Genomic DNA, 6,000 nt, shown 5'->3' with positions numbered 1-6,000 from the left:
GTAGTAGCTGAAGCCTTGGGTATGAATGGGACATCTCTTCCCTGAGCTTCTGCTAAACTGTTGGGTCCATTGTCCATTTCCTCTCATTACTATTTTCTACCCTTGGTATTTTTACCAAAAATATATTCTGTTAGTTGGCTCTCCTCTTGCCCCTTAATTTTTTTCTAGCATCATGTATGACTCTTACTTTTGATCTAGTTTTATTTTTATCACTTTTTCTTCTACTTTTTTCTTACTTCTTTCCAATAATTTTTCCTCATAATAAAAGCCTTCTCCCTTAACACTACTCCAAATATGGAATTAATCTAAATTAGGAACCTATATTTTTAAAAATTTTAACATTTTATCATGTAGAATTCATACATAAACAAAAATATACAGAGTATTCTAACAAACTTCCATATGCTTCAATAGGCAGCTATATTTTAAAAAATAAAATCAGCAATGAGTACTGCAATCATATATGAACCTCATTCTTCTCCTAAACCAGAAAATAACAAGGATAGCCTCTGTCCATGGATGTTCACATCTTTTCATTCTTAATCTCTTGCCCTGTGTTATCCACTATTCAGCCAAACTTTCCATTAATTTTATCCTTATAACCACCTTGTGGGAGTCAGGTGCTATTACTTTACCCATCTGATGCGAACAAAAACTTAAGACTCAGATTTAATGATTTGTCCAAAGTCACACACAACCAACCAATCAGTGTCTGAGCCAGGCAATTTTGATGTATTCCTTCAAACCTGCCTCAGTGCTTTAAATGCAGTGGAAACGATGTGAACACCAGTTGATGATAATTATATTATCCTGCTATAATGACATCCTTTGCATTGTTCTTATTCAAACAATTCCTTGACTCAGCATTTTCTGAATCCTTAAAAGAGCTGTTGGTGAATTTAACATACCGGGCTATTTAAAAGCCAATTAGTTGCAGGTAAGAACAAATCTTCCTTGACAATGCCAGGGGAGTCAGCCTTTTAGATTCAGTTTCAAAAGATTTCAGTGTCACTATCAATCTAGGTGATCATCTGGAACCTCAAGTCTAAGACATCCTTCCCAAGATTCAGGGATGCCTAAATGAGCTCACAGGCCCAGGGTCCCTGCCCAAGGTAAGGAAGAACCGGTTGAGGCAGAATAACAGCTCTTCTTCTACATGTGGTCTTGAGCCCAGTTTTCTAGTCCACCCTAAAAGGAGACATCATTCCTTCTCAAGGCCCACACCAACTGTATGGCCACTAGACCGAAAAGTAGAATCAGATCTCATCATGCTCTGGGGGGACAAGAGCAAAGTGTGATTAGGGAGAAAATAACTTATACTCCAAAGGAATTACAAGGCTATGCCAATTCATATTGGCGGACACCTGAGTAATATAGATGTAAACAGATTCTCAGAGCATTAAACCAAGGAGGGTGGAACTTAACATTGGATTGGGTTGAATTTACTGATATGGGTGCATTGCCAGACACTCGGGATTTCATGTGCCATCTCTAACAGAAGTGCCTATAGCAGTTTGCTTGGTGGGGTGGAGAGATCAGAACTTCCTTAGCATAATGTAAAGGAAGGAAATGAAAAGTTAAGAATACAGGGATGTTGCAGTGAATTTCTTACGTGACTTGAACACCTCCCAAGATCACTATATCTTTCTGGAACGACCAAAAAATACTTTCTTCTTTAAAATATTGAGAAAGACATCATTGATAGGAGTATCAATGTCTTTGAAAAGTTGTGTAGAACCTGCTCTGTATAGGCCAGGATGAAGGTACGATATGCCCCTATTGAGATGTCCTCCCTGATGTTAGAAGAGATAAGGGGATACTGGAGAGGCAAAGGCCAAGTGGCAATGGTTAACCACCAGAAGCAAGGTAGACATAATTTCCATAATGAACAGCAGAAAACAGAGACAACATGGCAGTCTGAATGTTTTGACCTTCATGGATCTGACAGTGGCTCACTGGTTTTCCTAGGAATGAAAAAGCATCAGCTTGCTTCTAAAATACTGTCTGATTTGTAGAACAGAAATCTCAAGCCCAGGAACTGAACTTAAAGGTCCACAATGGAGAGTGAAGACCTCTCATCTAGTTTTCACAATGAAGCAAGTTCATGGACTTTGAGCTTTCTTGATAGGTGGGCCTCCTTCAGGAAGGGCAATGTAATACTGTGCAATTATATACTGAAAATATTTTCCAAGTCTTTCCATAAAGTAACTACAGGCCATTTTCTGAAGTGACCACATACCAGAGAAAGGGAAAGATGAAGATATTTCAGGGGTTTCTAGACACTGGCTCTGGATTAATACTGTTTCCTAGGGATCCAAAGCAGAGTTTCTAGGGGAAGTTGGGAAAACAGTGGTCAACGGTACCTGGAGCTTTGTCTCCAGTTTTTCTTGCAGTGAGCCCAGTAGGTCCATGGATGACCTTGCATTGGCATCCCAGTTCCTGAAAATGTAATTGAAATTAAGTTGCTTAGCTCTTGGCAGAATCCTCACACTGGCTTCCAGCATTCACACACTTATGAATGGAGAAACAGAGGGTAAAAGTGGGAATGGATCCTATTCAAGAAAATTTTGCTATCACCAAAATATCACATTTATAAATAGTACATTCTATAGCATTTCCTGAGTCAATTATGTTTTAAGATATGAAATCTAGAAATGATTCCCAGACATCAGAACCAATGAAATAGATTTTCTCATTTCCATACACTGAAAAATCTGCCAGCATTTTATCACTACATTTTTAATGACAGCTTTAATATGATCTCTGCTTTCATCCACCAAGGACAGCTAATATCTCAGATTTTTGTTCTTCTGTCTCTGTTAGACACTCTATATTTTGAGTCAGTTCTGTAGCCCTTAGAAATGGGTTTACTGGTTAAACCATGATCATTTGCTTTCTATGTCAAAATACATTATTTTCAATGGAGACCATAAGTCAAATTGATTGTGTCTCCTCCCTTAATGAAAGAGTAGATGATAGTAGGGGGAGGAAGATGGCAGTGGAGGAGGAGGAGGCTGGGCTCACTGCATCCTGTGGATCACTTAGATTCCACCCACACCTGCCTAAATAACCCAGAAAACCACCAGAAGACTAGCAGAACGGATTCTCTGGAGCCAAGCGTAGACGAGAGGCCCACGGAAGAGGGTAGGAAGGGTGGAGAGGCGGTGCGCCCTCCACGGACTGGTGGGAGGGAGCCAGGGTAGAGGGGCAGACCGCCGGCAAAGCAGAGCTCCCGAGTCTGGCTGGCAAAAGTGGAGGGGCCGGACGGAGTGTGTCCTGACAGCAAGCGGGACTGAACATCTGGAAGGTTATAAGTTAACAGCTCTGCTCAGAGAACAGGAGGGCTGGAGGACAACAGGAGGGAGAGTTGTTGAACCCTGGACAGCAGAGCTCAGCTTGGTGGGGAACAAAGGCACTGGGAAGCGCCATCTCCTTCGCCCATCCCCCAGCCAAAACTTGTTTGCACCGTGCAAACGCTGTGCTTCTGTGGATCCATCCCTCCGGCAGCGGCGGGTCTGACTCCCTACAGGTGCCACAGGGCCCCTCCTGAAGTGCATCACTGAAGGAAAAGTGAGCTGAGCCTGCCCCTTCCACCCCTGTGCACCTTGCAGATCCACCCAGCTAATACTCCAGATCCCCAGCACCACAAGCCTGGCAGTGTGCAAGTAGCCCAGATGGGCCATGCCACCACACAGTGAATCCCGCCCCTAGGAGAGAGGAAGAGAAGGTACACACCAGTTTGATTGTGGCCCCAGCAGTGGGCTAGGGGCAGACATCAAGTCTGACTGCGGCCCCACTCACCAACGCAAGTTATTCAAGACAGCACAGGGGAAGTGCCCTGCAGTTCCGCACCACTCCAGGGACTATCCAAAATGAAGAAATGGAAGAATTCCCCTCAAAAGAGATGCCAGGAAATAGCGAGAGCTAACGAACTGATCAAAAATGATTTAAACAATGTAACAGAAAATGAATTGAGAATAATAGTCATAAAATTAATCGCTGGGCTTGAAAACAGTATAAAGGACAGCAGAGAATCTATTGCTACAGGAATCAAGGGACTAAGGAACAGCCAGGAGGAGCTAAAAAATGCTATTAATGAGCTGCAAAATAAAATGGAGATGACCACAGCTCGGATTGAAGAGCCAGAGGAGAGATTAGGTCAACTAGAAGATAAAATTATGGAAAAAGAAGAAGCTGAGAAAAAGAGATTAAAAAAATCCAGGACTACGAGGGGAAAATTAGAGAACTAAGGGATGCACTAAAGAGAAATAATCTATGCATAATTGGTATTCCAGAGGAGGAAGAGAGAGGGAAAGGTGCTGAAGGTGTACTTGAAGAAATCATAGCTGAAAACTTCCCGGATCTGGGGAAGGAAAAAGGCATTGAAATCCAAGAGGCACAGAGAACTCCCTTCAGACGTAACTTGAATCGATCTTCTGCACGACATATCATAGTGAAACTGGCAAAATACAAGGATACAGAGAAAATACTGAAAGCAGCTAGGGATAAACGTGCTCTAACATATAAAGGGAGACTGATAAGACTCATGACGGATCTCTCTACTGAAACTTGGCAGACCAGAAAGGAATGGCAGGAAATCTTCAATGTGATGAACAGAAAATATATGCAGCTGAGAATCCTGTATCCAGCAAGTCTCTCATTTAGAATAGAAGGAGAGATAAAGGTCTTCCCAAACAAACAAAAACTGAAGGAATTCGTCACCACTAAACCAGCCCTACAAGAGAGCCTAAGGGGGATTCTGTGAGACAAAGTACCAGAGACATCGCTACAAGCATGAAACCTACAGACATCACAATGACTTTAAACCCATATCTTTCTATAATAACACTGAATGTAAATGGACTAAATGCGCCAACCAAAAGACATAGGGTATCAGAATGGATAAAAAAACAAGACCCATCTATTTGCTGTCTACAAGAGACTCATTTTAGACCTGAGGACACCTTCAGACTGAAAGTGAGGGGATGGAGAACTATTTATCATGCTACTGGAAGTCAAAAGAAAGCTGGAGTAGCCATACTTATATCAGACAAACTAGACTTTAAATTAAAGGTTGTAACAAGAGATGAAGAAGGGCATTATATAATAATTATAAGGTCTATCCATCAGGAAGAGCTAACAATTATAAATGTCTATGCACCAAATACAGAAGCCCCCAAATATGTAAAACAATTACTCACAAACATAAGCAACCTTATTGATAAGAATGTGGTAATTGCAGGGGACTTTAATACTCCACTTACAACAATGGATAGATCATCTAGACACACGGTCAATAAAGAAACAGGGCCCTAAATGATACATTGGATCAGATGGACTTGACAGATATATTAGGAACTCTGAATCCCAAAGCAAGAGAATATACTTTCTTCTCGAGTGCACATGGAACATTCTCCAAGATAGATCACATACTGAGTCACAAAACAGCCTTTCATAAGTATACAAGAATTGAGATCATACCATGCATACTTTCGGACCACAATGCTATGAAGCTTGAAATCAACCACAGGAAAAAGTCTGGAAAAACTCCAAAAGCATGGAGGTTAAAGAACACCCGACTAAAGAATGAATGGGACAACCAGGCAATTAGAGAAGAAATTAAAAAGTATATGGAAACAAACGAAAATGAAAATGCAACAATCCAAACACTTTGGGATGCAGCAAAGGCAGTCCTGAGAGGAAAATACACTGCAATCCAGGCCTATCTCAAGAAACAAGAAAAATCCCAAATACAAAATCTAACAGCATACCTAAAGGAAATAGAAGCAGAACAGCAAAGATACCCCAAACCCAGCAGAAGAAGAGAGATAATAAAGATCAGAGCAGAAATAAACAATATAGAATCTAAAAAAACTATAGAGAAGATCAGTGAAACCAAGAGTTGGTTGTTTGAGAAAATGAACAAAATTGATAAACCTCTAGCCAGGCTTCTCAAAAAGAAAAGGGAGATGACCCAAATAGATAAAATCATGAATGAAA

At 41.1% G+C, this 6,000-nt stretch overlaps 1 long non-coding RNA gene across 1 annotated transcript in view; it reads right to left on the bottom strand.

Annotated features, from left to right (window-relative positions):
* Window positions 1-2,375: 2,375 nt before the first annotated feature.
* LOC122239243 overlaps window positions 2,376-6,000 on the bottom strand; it is a 100,032-nt gene continuing 96,407 nt past the window's right edge. Inside the window, exon 4 of the long non-coding RNA XR_006218191.1 lies at window positions 2,376-2,439. This is a non-coding gene — a long non-coding RNA (uncharacterized LOC122239243). The remainder of the gene's footprint in view (window positions 2,440-6,000) is intronic.

This window comes from Panthera tigris, chromosome B3 (genome assembly GCF_018350195.1).
Source record: "Panthera tigris isolate Pti1 chromosome B3, P.tigris_Pti1_mat1.1, whole genome shotgun sequence".
In the NCBI taxonomy this organism is placed as follows: domain Eukaryota; kingdom Metazoa; phylum Chordata; class Mammalia; order Carnivora; family Felidae; genus Panthera; species Panthera tigris.
The sequence above is the reverse complement of the archived record's forward strand: the minus strand, read 5'-3'. Positions and strand labels throughout refer to the sequence as shown.